Here is a 14,164-nt window from a genome sequence, read left to right as displayed (position 1 = left end):
GGGGTTAATCATGTGAGCCCTGAAGTCTCATATGCCTCGGTTCAAATCTCCCTTCTACCACTCACTACCCATACAGATTTGAAGAAATGGCTTGACTTGGCTGTGTTCTGGCTTCCTCACCTGTACCACCAAGATGCTCAGGGTGGGGCTGTACCAGGGAGAGGATGGGAAGCCTAAGTGAAGTGATTTAAAAAGGAGCAGAATTTTCTCCATTTTCTCCACTGACACTGTGGACATGGAGGGGAGGTTCCAATAGACAGTACCGCCCTCACAGCAGCTGCAATCTCCTGGCCAGCTTTGGGGCATGAGGGGGTAAAGTAAAGTGTTCCTGAATGCTTCAAGGACAGCAGAGGTGTTGAATAGGGGGAGGCTTAGTCACCCTTTCTGGACTGCTGGGAGTGTAGGGGAGACACTTAAAGTCCTGCATATCTCTCAGCCTGGTGAGTGAGCCAGAAAAATAGTGGTGTCCACTTTTAGCCTCAGGGCAGAAGAACCACAGGAAATGTGGACTGCAGAAGTTATGGCTCAATAAAAGCCAACAGTACAATTTAAGAGAGACCCAGTGCCATAAATCGACCCGAGACTATTTCAGAAGGCTCAAAATAACAGTGGTAGGAAATGTATCCAAAGACTGAATCTCAGCTTCATCGCTTCTGTGTGTCGTGTCTGGAGGGTCTCCAGATTTCTCTGAGCCTCAGTTTCCTCTTCTGTAAATCAGAGGAAAAACTATTTCACTTGGTGGCTATGGATCTTCAATATAATCAAGCCAACAAAAACACTTTGCAAACTGTCAAGTCCTGCACAGGTCTGAGAAGTTGTGATATTATTTCCAAGCAGCCAGTGATGCTGTGGATTTTAGTCAGTGAAAAGAAACTCTAGTTCTCATTCTATGCGGTAGTATCTTCGAGCCTCTTATACTCACTCATCAAACACTTTAAAATATAGAGGCACCTAGAGTGGCAGAAACAGAAAAATCTATCACGTAATTCAAAGCGTTGTCTTCTCTGCAGCTCATTGGAAAGGGGAGAGCATGTCTTTTATTAAACTTGCTTAATTCAAGAGGGGCAAAGAGAGTTGCAAATGAGAAATGCAAATCTAAGAAGATATCTAGCAACGTGCCTGGCTTTAATCATTGCTCAAATAAGAAAATCTAGTCTTTATTTCCTCTCCTCTTCACATTCACTCACATTCATGCTCACAATAGTTTTAAGGTTATATTTTTAGGGTCCCTGGTTTCAAATAAATATCCTGGTCTCAAAGATCCATCTCAGACCTGACCTATCCTATCCTATCCATTACATCTTTCTGTTTATTTCCTTCATCACATTTATCATTATTTGAAACTATCTTAGTGTTTAATTTATGTGTATGGTTGATTACATGTTTTTCCCAGGTGATAAACTCCTTGGGGCAAGTCTTATTACCTCAGTATCTCCAATGCCTAGCTCAGTGTCTGGCTCATAACAGAAACTCAGTAACTATTTCTTGAATGAATGAATGAACCCCCAAATCTCAGAGGCAATGGTCATAAGGCCACTGCCTGCAAGAAGTGGCAGCTGAGGCAGAGATGGAGGCAGCAGCAGGGGGAAGTGGCCGAGTAACCAGGACAGAAGGAGCCGACAGTCTGACTCACAGGGACCAGCAGTGTGGTGCTGAGGGACTTGGCAGGGGACCCCTGTGGATGGACAGCAGAGGCTCCTGTCTAGGGCCCCCAGTGGCACCACATGGGCCTTCAGGACCAGCACACACAGAGGTCAAATGCATCTAAATCTCTAACAAGCAGAACATGAGTTGTGCCTGAGGTGGGGTGCAAGGTTGCCAAATGAACAGGGGAGAGATGGACAGATACTGGAGACTGCTCAATGGCCAGTCTGGGAGGAAATGACAATACTTATGAGGTCCTTTTCCAGAGTGGTACCCTGGGAAACAACTATCATTCAGAGAATAGACAAAAATTTTAAATACAGATAAAGTCATTAGCTCCAAATTTCCTTAAAACATCTAACATTTATCACATATTTATGTGTTCACGAAGCAGGCATTGAGATGAGCACGTTATAACATTATCTCATTTAGGCCTTCCAACAGGAGCTTCTCTATTCCCATTTTATGTGTGGAAAAACTGAGGTTCAGAAAGTGGAACCGACCTACCCAGGCTAACAAGTAGTGGGGCTGGGATTGGAGAACAGTCAGCCTGACTCCAGATTTGGTGTTTTTGGACTATCATTGACAACTGCATGTGAATTTTCTGATTTGGGTGACAACTTTTTAGAACCCTATAAAAATACTGGAGCTCTCAAAGTTCTGTCGTGAGACCACATTTATCATCTCACTCTCCACAGTTCCCAGGGGGCGTTCGCAGTCATCTTCTCTGCACCAGTCCCACCTCTGTGATTCTCACCTCAGGCCCGTGTGCCCGGCTCCCTGCTGCCTGTCCAATGGAAGCTTCCACACCACATGTCTATAGCTGAATTCACCATTCCCTCCCGAAACAATCTTTCCCTCAATGATTCCTTGCCCTACTTAAATGACACACTTGTACAGCCAGCTGCTCCAGAGAGAAACCTGGAAATTATCCCTAACACCTCCATCCCTCACCTTGTCTTTCTTCTTAGTCTCGCTCCAATATATTGAATCCATCTCTGTTGACACAGCCTCAGTTTATTATTATTGATGATTGCGGCTGTTGTGAAATGGTCTTATCTCGGTATTGCCTGGCACCAATCTGCCTTATTCAATGTTACAGGAGTAATTTAAAATTAATACTAAAATGAAAACCTTTTCCTACTGCTCTTTTATTACTTCTTTCTACTCTGAATTCCAGTAGCCTATCAGGCCCTGGCAGTATTGCCCCATTTTACAGTTTTTAAAATGCCACCTGTGCTTATCTTATTTCTCCTCTTCTTCCTTTCCTCCCTCACATCTTGTCTTTACTGCTTCCATGAATTTTCCTGAGCTCTTTCTTGTTCCAGGCTCTGAAACTGACATCATAAAAAGGTTGACAATCTAAAAGGCTTTCGTATACATTATCTCATTTATTTCTCACAACACTGTTCACAAGCAGGGAGTTATCTCCATCTTAAAAGGGAGGACATGGTCTCAAATAGGTCAAGTGTATTGCCCAAACTCACAGAACCAGGGAGTGTCACAACTTTTACCTGGCCCTCAGCTTTCAAGTCCTATCATTGTCCTGCTCAGCAGCATGGCACTTTGAAGGCACGTGTCTCTGCAGCTGTTTTTACCACCCCAGCCCATCATAATCCATTGTTAATACATAGCAATCTTTGATTCAATGCAATCAGGGTAAGTAGTGTTCAATCAAAAGCTGGTGGGGGCAGAAGCACCTGGTGTAACAGATAGGTATCTACTGGTTGCATACATTCAGTGTGTCTGGGAATGAGTCAGGGTACTTTTCCAGTGTCCTGGGTACTTGGCTGAGTGTAAGGCAGTGACCAGAGTTTCTCCTGTAGCTGTTAATGACTTTGTCTGACTCACTAGATTGTGAACACTACAAGAGGAAGCAGTGCTCCTAATTTTTTTGTGTGTCTTTACCACCCAACACGGATGTGGTTGTTCAATAGATAACTGACGATTATATGGATCAACGCTTAGGAATTTAGAGATGGGGGGAATTTAGCGAGCATCTCTTTGGCCACACACTCCCAAACTCCAGGTGTCTGTGCAATCGACATGTATAATAGATTGTGTAATCGTTTTGCAACATTTGAGTCAGGGTTGTATTCTCATTTATTGCTTATTTACTTTTTGTTATTTGTTTACTATCCTCACCATCTCCAGTTTTACAGGTAAAGACTCTGAAGCTTAATGTGAGCAGGAGACAGGCCCCAGCTTAGGAATTCCTATCAGAGGTGAATTTGAGCATAAGCACTGGGGCCCCAGATTCTGGGGTGCACAGCCAGCCCTTCCCGCCTTCATAGCTAAAGCTCTTTCTGCTTTTTGAGCAAAAGAGCCATGCTGTAAGGAGTCCGGGGATGGGGAGAAAACCAGATGCCTGCAGCCATCCGTGAGGTGAATGCGAGAAGCCCTGTGGGGGAAACTGCTCTGCGCTTCCAGGAGAAGAGGAGCAGCTCACGTGAGGGAGAAATTAGAGGAGTCTCTGGAGAGCTGAGCCGGGGAGGATGGCAGTACCCAGGACAGAAAGAGAAGCCAGGAAGAGTTCTCTCTGACCTGAGCTGAGAATGCTCACTCACCATGCATGTCGAGTCTACGTTTTGGAAGGAAAAGATTTAATGCCCTCTTAAAACTCTACTCTCTTTTCCTCCCAAATTAAGGTCAGCAGGGGAGAGAAGTGGCATCTGAGATGCTAATGAAAGAAAGCCCAGGTGACGGCAGAAGCAATTTAAAGATTTGCCCGGATTTGTTTTGGCCCCAGTGGCTCTCTGCCTTCTACTTGCAATTCCTCCTCCGCCGTCTGGATGGGGAGATAAATACATTTTTTAAAAGTCCAACATCCAGGCACTTTTGAAACTAGGGAGAGCGGAACCTGGGAGGCTTAAACTATTAATCATGTATCCAGGCTTGCCAGAGAAAAGAGGATGGCATTCTGCAGGTGTAATGCAGGGAAAAAATCCCCTCTAGGAACAACTGATATGGAGGCGAATTTCACTCCCGTGTGCACCAGACACAGACAGAAAGCTTGATTCACACTTAATGCAGACCTAGATTCACAGGGCCCTCCTTAAAGGGAAAGCTGCAGGCCAGCAGCCTTCCTTCAGGACACTCCAAGACCTCATTAAACTCTCATTAAACAGCCAACAGGCTCTGCTACAGCAATAGGGTGAGTCCAGAAATACAGATGAGAGGCTTTAGGAATGTTGGATTAGAAATCAAAGTTTAGACTTTCAGAGGTGAGCGTGTATGGCAGGATTCCTGAATCCTTATCCCAGAGCTTGGGAGAGGACTTATCCATTGTTTGCCCCCAGGGCTCCCTCTCAAGCCAGGCTTACTTCCTAGGTTAGTGTGGGTTTCTTATCACAGGCTCCAGAGATTCAGTTTCTTCTGATCTTATTCAAAATGGCCACCACCATGCATTCAAAATCAGTCCAAGTCCATTTATCTCCCTGTTTTGGTGCTGCCAAGCATAAACTCAAAGGATCTTTTTTGAATTAAGGATTTTAATGCTACTTTCTACAAGAAAAAGGATGAAAAGAGCAAGAATCCCAACAGCAAGGAAGAACTAAAAGAACTAAGGTTCTAGAATGTTAGAATTTTTAAAGCCTTGTTCTTGATCTTCAGATCCTATCTTCTTTCTGTGATGTTCCAAGGACTCAACGTTCTGTTTTAATTCCTGAATGTGTGCATAATCTCATACTTCTTCACTCCTGAAATGTGCCTCTTATTCTTTAAGTAGAATAGGAAGCTTGCTGTTCCTTGACCTTGCTCATAGCCTGTTTCAAACCTATATGCCTCTATTTGCTTTAAATGTTGTGTCTGAAACCCAGATTTGCCTTTTCAAGAAGCTTTCCTTTCTCTACCTGCATTGCTCTGCCCCTGTGGAAAACCACATAAGCACCTATCATGAGGAAGCCCAGGGAAAGTGCTTACCTGTATCTCAGAACAATTCTATTCCTCAGAACTGGAACTGTGATCCTCAGGACCTAACGTGAAGCTTGGCACACAGTAGGTGCCACTTTTAAAAGAATAAGTGGGTTATATCTTTGTATAACATCTAAGTCTTCTTATGACTGCAAAATAACTTGGCTTGGTAGAAGCAGCATTAGGTTTGGGGACTGTGGTTGGAACTGTCACCTACTAGCTGAGTGGCAGGGAAGATTTCCTTAACTTTCTGAGCTTTAGTTTTCTTGCCTATAAAGTAAAGTCAATAACACATACCTTACCATTTATTTTAATTTTTATTAGAAACCTCTTTTTCCTAATAGAACCATTTCCAGAATAAATAGGAAGTTAATTTTTTGGCTAGAATACTCCAAGAAACTGTAGCGAATTGTGAAAGTTCTAAGACCAGCCTTGGTCTTTTTTAAAGATTTATTTTATTCTCATTCTAAAGAATGGGGAGAGAGAGAGAAAGAATCATCAATGTGAGACAGAAACATCAATCAATCCCCTGCCCCTTGCACGCATCCTAACTGGGGATTGAGCCCACAACCTACACATGTGCCCTGACTGAGAGTTGAATTGGTGATCTTTCAGTTACAGGATGATGCTCCAACCAACTGAGCCATGCTGGCCAGGGCTAGCACTTGTCTTTAGTTGGAGTTTAGAAGAAGAGATTACAGGGTGGTGGGTTTTATTCCTAGAGAGTGGACAGCAGTTGGGAGGATGACATCCCTTTGGTGTTCACCATCGCAGGGTTGATCTTGCACTGGGCAAGATCAGAGTCCTAATTTATCTGGATGCTGAGTGAGGGTAGAGACTGGTACGTGAGATACCAGTTCATTTGTAATGATTGTAAAGCTCTTCACCCCTTCAGAGTACTTGCACCACCATCTATTTTGGGACTTCAGATTATTCAAGTTGACTCAAGATTCACTCACTAGATGGTTTCACTGGCTCAACTCCTTACATAAACTCTCAGGATCCTTTAGAGAAGGATGGCTTTACTCCTCGAGCACCAAACTTGACCACAGATGCTATGAACTTTGTTCACAGGATAGGTTCTCAGGGCCATTCTTCTCCAACCCCCACATCCTCAGAGATACAATGCTGAAATAGGGACTACCCTCATCCTTCTCTCAGTCTCAAAATATCCACGAGAAATCGAACCACATTTTCCTCCCAGCTCTGTCTCCCCCCAAAACATTCTGGAATAGAAAAATGCACACATATACACACACATCTTCCATTCTTTACATTTCTCCAGATGGTGCACAATGAAGCTTAGGAGGGGCTCAGAAGCAGGTAACTAAAAATACCTTCTCCTTTCCTCTCTTTCCATTCTTTCCTGGTGTAAAGACCCACACACCCGTCTCTCCCATCACCATGAGAGTGCTCATGAGAGATTTCTCTACAGTCCTAAAGATACAAATACACAAATACAAAAGCATAAGTTAAATACTCGAATTATTTATGCTATATATTGATCGACCGTGAGAAATGTAGTTGGAATAGGAAGACAGAAAGTTCAGGTGCACATTTTTAGTTCTTTATTTTTCTTGTAGAACTGCATGAAAGGCCAAGTCATAATGAGAAACTTGCTTGGTAAGGCTGCTATTAGGACAAAGAACACTTACTGGATTTGGGAGTACAGTGACATCTTAGAATCTTCATTTTTCATTTGAAGGGTTTTTTTTTCCTGCCAAATTGGAATGGAACAGAGTTATCATTTTCTCAAAGATCCATGATTTTGTAAACCACAGTTGGTAAGATTAAGATCTCAAAAATGTTGAGTTGGGCAAAGAAACTAAAAATTTTACTAAATACAGATAAAGGACTGAGTGAATAAATATCCTAGAAGATATGCACTTGCTTTAGCACGTCAGATTCATGACAATAAAACCCTGCTCCAATAAACAAGCTCCTTCTGGATGATTTTCTCCTGGTTCAGGATGTATTGCTGCATCAGCGCCATCTGTGAGACTAGATGTTTTACCAGCTTTATCTTGTGCTCCGTGTATCTCTCTTTCAACCTTTTAAAGCAGCTCTTCCTGGCATGATATTTGCTTGGTTTTGCACTTGATTTTTTTTTTGCATTGTTTTTATGGGTGTCAGGACAATGTCTGACCATGTCACAAGTTACACACATGTTGTTGGGTCCTGGCTCTCTGTTGAATAGACTTTAGATGAAATGGCAAGAAAAGATTTCCCTGTGGAGTTAAGCTTAAGCAATGAAGTGAGAAAAGGAGCTGTTCAATATTAGGGGAAAGAGAGTCCTAAGCCAAGAAAACAACCATCATGTAAGTAGCAAGAAGGCCAAGGTGAAGGTAAGGATGAGAGTGGACTGAGTGAGGGTGGGGCTGAGATGTGCTGGGACTAAGTCATGTAGGGTCTCATGAGTCATGTGAAAGCTTTGCAGGGTTTGTCCTCAAGGTGATCAGCATCCATGACATTTCAATGTATTAGACAAGCTGCGTGACCTTGGGTATTGCCTGACTCACACTTTACCGATGGCCTCTGTGGTTCTCTTTTTATATGTTTCCAGTCTGATCAGTCTTCTTCTGACAAAAACAATTTTTCTGTAGATGCTTTAATATCTTCATTGAGGTTAACGCCCCCCCCCCCATCCTGCTGGCCTGGGGCCCACTCTGTTTTGGGAAGTGACATTGCACATCTCATATTAACTGTACTGACTTTCTGGTTGAACTCATAGAAGATCAATCTCTGTGCCACATTCCCTAGCTCTTAGGGAGCACATAACCTTCCTACCCATGTACCGAAAACATCACTGTGCTCACAGGTGCTTTAGGGGTACAAGCCAACAGCAAGAACACCAAAAGATTTAGAAAGAATGCTGTTTTGAGTCCAGGTGTGTTGGGAGCTCTAAAAACAGAAGCCAGACGGAAAACACTCAGCATTCTCAGAGAGGGAGAGTTAGAAATAAACACTTACGTCATCCCTTCCCTCCCCTGCACTGATGCGGTCCAGACAGATGATGGCCCAGCATTCCGTATTTGTCTGGTTTCCTCATTAATTCTCCTCTCATTTCTGCTTCTATTATCTACAATGACAACTGCGCACTATCCCTAGGCAGCTTGTAAAGTCATCTGTCATTAGAGCAACAAAGACTCACAACTTTCTGCACAGTAAACAAATTAAACGGCGCCTTGGTATCTAAACCTCTTGATAAAGTATCACTGTCATTGTTATGATTACAAACGTAATCAGAACAAATTTTTGCAAACCTACTGTGTGCCAAGTTGTTGTACATACAATATTTCCTTTACTCTTTTAAACACCACTTTCCAGCTAAGACTCATTGGTCTGGTACACAGAAGAGGAAATGAGACTCGCAATGCTGAAGTACTTGCCCTTAGTCAAAGTCAAATGAATGGTCAACTCAAAGACCCATAGGCTTCTTAAGTCAGACCTGCACACCCACACACTCCGTGGTATTTTGGGCTTCCCTGCTACCACAGACTGTCCTGGACACTGCTCTCAGACGTCCTTCCTTACGGAGGTACGTGCATGCTCACCTTTGCTTGCTCTCCTCAGGGCATGTCTTCAAAATCCCGAAGGGATCCAGCTTCCTTTCTGTCATTCAAATGCCTAGGCTGTCATTGCTGGTGGGGAACTTGAAGAGTCTTTTTTATGGAGGTGTTTAATCTTGAATTCTTACATGGCAGAGTACAAGCCAGTTTTAATATGCAGAAATCTCTAGTTAAATCACAATACTGTTGTTTGCTTTATAGTACTGAAATACCAAGTTAAACGTTAGTATTTGATAATTATAATTTGTCTAATAGATGAAAAATTTATAAGATTGGGTTCATCCTGGGGTAAGTGGAGAGGAAAGATTTTATAAATAAGATTCTTGGTGAAAACTTTCAGAAAAATCACCAATTTGGTCTTGCGTTCTTTCTTATAGATGACTAAGTAGATGTCCACTGAGAGGAATAGTGAACACAGAATAAGCTACTCTGGTTTGGGAGAGATTTTAGAGGTTACACTGTCCAACTCTGATACATTTCTAGTAAGTGGTAGAGCTATCATTGGTGGAGAATGGTACTCTCTTTCAACTGAATAGCACGGACTGTTTAAAGTTTCCACTTTTCTGTTGTGCCTGCCCTTCAGTGCAGGTCCTGCGGAACATCGCACAAGGACTGTGTCACGCTGGTAAGTGATGGTTTTCATACCTGGGGATATCACAGTTGTGGACTCACTGCTAGGCATTCTAGCACCAGCCAAGCAATCATGGACTCCTTGGCTCTGCATGCAGACCATTATGGAAAGTCAATTGTTTTTACTTTAAAAAGGCCCATATGGCATTTTGTCATATGACCCTTTGTTCCCTGTGCTAGTCACCTGCCTTAAAATTTCAGATATACTTAACCATCTGATCTTTTGCTTACACTCAATGCTCCTTCTTTCCAGGATATTCTATTTCCCAACATCTTCCTTAGACTTGCTTAGTCTGGAAAACTTCCCCTGATCTAAAAGGACTAGTTAAGGCCCTATAATGCCTACTTCCAATACACCTTGAGTGCTTTCCTGACTTTAACATTTAATTGTAGTTAACTATTTTTTCTTTCTCTCTTAATCAGTACTTTTGGATTCTAGTAGAATACCTTAGTGATATTCCAGTCTCTAAGCCTCAAGGACTAGCACTTGATTGAAACACATATAGTGAGTGCACTATGAAATGAATGGATTCTTCAAAAGCCATATCTCAACCCCTTCCCTCGTTTTCTCATACAAAGCTCTGCATAATATATGAGCACTTCCTGCACCCTCTCCAGGCCCATTCACCAATTCCTTGGTTGACATTCTCTATTCATTGTGGCAATGGGAAAATGCAGAGTTGGGAAGGAAGGAAGTGGCATGAGGGAGAGAGGGAGAGAGAAGAGTGACCATGGGAGACAGAACACATCACGCTCAAAAACTTCATTTTATAGGTGAGAAAGCTGAGTCTCTGAGAGAAACACGACTTACCTAAGTTACTGTTTGCTGTCTTCTGGCCTTGCACCTTTCTTCTCTATTATAAATTTTGATGCATGTATGTCTTTAACAAACAGACAAAAAAAAAACTCCCTCCCTTTCAACCATGACAGCTTCATCATCAGAATGAAGGGCTCATTGGTTGAAAATTTAAAAAAAATCCTGATTAAAAAACCCAGACTCTAACTTGGAACAATGACTCATGCTAATTCTGTGGACGGTGAGCTTTCCTCTGGTATTTCTCATCCGATCTGTTCTCTGTTCTCCAAGATTGCACAAGAATAATGATGAATTCCATAACTGCATCCCAGTTTCCTGAGGCCCAAAATAATCACTGTTCTGTTTTCCATGGGAGATGGAGACATATACTAGGAGTTTTACATTCTTTGAACATTTACTTTAAAAACAGTAGACAACCATGGCAGGCGAGGCTCGCACATGATATTTCTAATCAGATGTCCATCCAGAAAGCAGTTAACTGTAGGCGAGTATCTTCTCTGCAAGGCGTCCAAGGTTGCCTCCAGGCTTTGTTCCCTCTCAGCATCCTCTGAGCAGGTGCTGCCTTTGCCTCCCCCTGTGGTCCAGATCCCAAAGAGAATGTGAACAGCATGTCGCATGGGTAAGGATGTGATCACAGTTTGGTGACTCAGAGCAGTGCAGCAAGAAGCCTTTTTTCTGCCTGTCCTCCCACCACCTCAACCCTAGTCCTCTCAAAATCATTCTTCTCATCTTTTGAAAAATGCTTAGGGCCCCACCAAGTCCTTCAGTTTCATCTGGCCCACTGCCTTGGCTTTTTTAAAAAAAATAATTCTTAGTAGGAAATCCAAGGAGGAAAAATAAAAAATCTGTGTTTAGAAGTCAGATGGACATGAGTTCAAACCCTGGATGGGTCATTTCCTAGTTAAATAGCTGTAGGTGAACTGCAGCCTCTTTCTGAGTGTCAGTTCCTCACCTGTGACTGGAAAGTTACAGGATTGTTGAAATGATTGTTCAATGCCCCAAGAATTGGTGCCCTTCCTAGAAGTTTCTTAGCTGAGTATTCATATTCAGCTCTATCTCTAGCCTGTCTCTTTTTGGTAAAAGAAAGTTGGGATGGAGTTTGGCTAGTGAATTAGTTTTCTGAGGTTGTTGTATCAACATCCTATGAGATGGGCATTTTAAAACAACAGACGTTGTCCCACATAGTTCTGGAGACAAGAAGTCCAAAATTGAGGTGATGTCAGGACCATGCTTCCCTCTGAAACCTGTAGGGGAATCCTTCCTTGCCTTGCCTTGCCCTAGCTTTTGGTGGCTTGCCAACCATCTTTGGTATTCCTTGGTCGGCAGCCACATCATCACATCATCTGCTTTTATCATCACATGAAGTCCTCTCTGTTGTCTGTCTTCACATGGCAGTCTTCCTATAAGGGCCTTAGTCACATTGAATTAGGGGTCTATGCTAAGGGGATCTGGCTTCATCTTCACTAATTATATCTGCAACAATCATGTTTCTGAATAAGGTTCCACTCCAAGATGCTTTAATTTGGACTGCTGTTTTGATTAGATTAGATTCATTTGAAAAATCTAATCTTAGAATTACAGTCTTAGAACTAAAAGGAAATATGTTATTTCTTTCACATTTTTCTCTTCATTTCCCATTTTCCTGTCTTCCCTCTTTATTCTAAGCCTTCCAGCTGCCATTCTTGCCATCTCTAATTTATTGTTCACCCAGGATCTGGGTTCTCTTTCTACCACCCTTCCCTTTCTTAAACAGCCATGTGCCCAAGTAAGTCATCTTGTTTTTATATAAGACAAAGGTCAACTTCTTCAACTTAGCACAGATTGTCTTTCAGTCTCTGACCCCCACCTCCCTTGGGGTGGCTAACTCTCTTGGCTTGTCGCAAGTAGCCCCAAGTTGAGCCCTGAGATTTTTGCATCCTGAGAACCCCTCAGTCCTGAACATCTCCTTATGGCTTTAGACCAGGGGTAACAAACTCATTTTCACTGGGGGCAACATCAGCCTCATGGTTGGCTTCAAAGGACTATATAAATGTAACTACTCCTTAACAGTTAAGGAGTTGAAATTACATTTGGGCCTTTGAAGGCAACCGCAAGGCTGATAAGGCCCCTTGTGAAAATGAGTTTAACACCCCTGCTTTAGACACTGTCTAGCAGTTACAGATTTAATGCTGTCTTGGCAATTGTGTATTATTACTTCGGCATTACCTGCTTACTCATGAGGCTCTACTATTGCTAAATGATATGCTTCTTAAGGATTTTAGATCCAGATGTAAGTCTGGGTTTGAACTTCAACTTTGCTGACCTTTGTCACTGCATATCTTATTAAGCATCCATTTCCTCAAAAGCAAAAGGGGCCCACAATGATATCTCCTCCATCTGCAGCAAGGGTCGATTAGATGGTATGAGGGAAGCACCTGTAGAGTGGCAGACACATACGAGATGGTACGTAAATGGTAGATGGTATTTCACCGGTAGGTATGTCTGTATGCTGTTGAATACCTGTGTTCAGTAATTGCTTTTGAAGGAAAGCTCAAGGCTAAAATACTCAAATCTCTTGACCCATGACCTTTTTGTCCTGTCATTTTTTTCTCTCTGACTTAAAAATGAATCTGTTCTTTCAGAGGTTAGTCTTACTAAGAACTTGGCTCAAAGCCCTGTTTTTCTCAAGTAAGGTAGAATATGACAGATGTATTTCTTATGGACCTTTTACTATTGGGATTTTTCATGTGTCAATAATTTTTTACCCTCCAGTGATTTTTAGCATTTTGAATTCAGCAACTGGTTCTTGAAGGGAAAATAAAAAACTGAAAAGACCTTGAACATTTTCTTGTGCTCCAATTCCTATGAATTCAAAACATAAACTCACTTACAGTTGGTATGTTATCATCAACTGAATGGAGGGTCATTTAAAGCCTTCTCCTCCATACCAGGCCCCTAAAAGAATCAGTAGTATTTTATTTAACCTGATGGCACTTGAGTTACGTTCCTGAGGAAGCTGAGATGAGTGAGGGGGTGTCCTGCCCTGAAGAGAAGCAGGGAAAATCCGAACTGTGGTCAAAAGGACAACACAGGTTTCTTGTTTTTTTTCTAAGATCTTTATTGTGGAAGCCACTGGTTTTTTTTTTATCTGGAGGATATTTGACGTCATGATGAGATTAATAATTCACAGAGTCTGGGCAGTACTTTTCCACTGAGGACTGTGTGCAGAGCAGAGCAGAAGTGCTGGTGAAAGCCGGAGGGCTCCTGACAAGGTCGGATGCTGTACGCTTCAGCAAGTGTTCCAAATCCCTAGTAACCCTTTCCCCGCTGTGACTGACACAAAGAGGCAAGACTTTTATAGGATTTTTAGCTTTCTGGACTTAAAAAAGTTCCATCAAACAGACCTTTTAAAGAGATTTTATGCCAACAACAACACTGGTAGAATGTAAATAAAATTTTAGTTGTCAGTTCCAAACAGTAATTCAAAAGATGTTATAAAATTATGTGTGATTAAGTGCTATAGGTGATGAGAGAATTAGTAGTAGCCATGGGAAGAGAAGGCATGATTATTATTATTACTGCTGCTAGTGCTTATTTTGATTATTCTTATGGA

General features: G+C 42.2%; 1 long non-coding RNA gene across 1 annotated transcript; it reads right to left on the bottom strand.

Annotated features, from left to right (window-relative positions):
* Window positions 1-231: 231 nt before the first annotated feature.
* LOC118986699 (uncharacterized) lies at window positions 232-9,247 on the bottom strand. The gene is made up of 3 exons (XR_005066436.1): window positions 9,111-9,247; window positions 2,879-2,981; window positions 232-707 (listed from the first exon to the last, which is right to left on the bottom strand). It is a non-coding gene; the product is annotated as an uncharacterized LOC118986699 (long non-coding RNA).
* Between the last annotated feature and the right edge of the window lie 4,917 nt (window positions 9,248-14,164).

This window comes from Sturnira hondurensis, unplaced genomic scaffold, assembly GCF_014824575.4.
Source record: "Sturnira hondurensis isolate 20B ecotype Veracruz unplaced genomic scaffold, ASM1482457v3 Scaffold0000780, whole genome shotgun sequence".
NCBI lineage: Eukaryota > Metazoa > Chordata > Mammalia > Chiroptera > Phyllostomidae > Sturnira > Sturnira hondurensis.
Note: the sequence above shows the minus strand (reverse complement) of the source record. Positions and strands in the feature narration are given on the sequence as shown.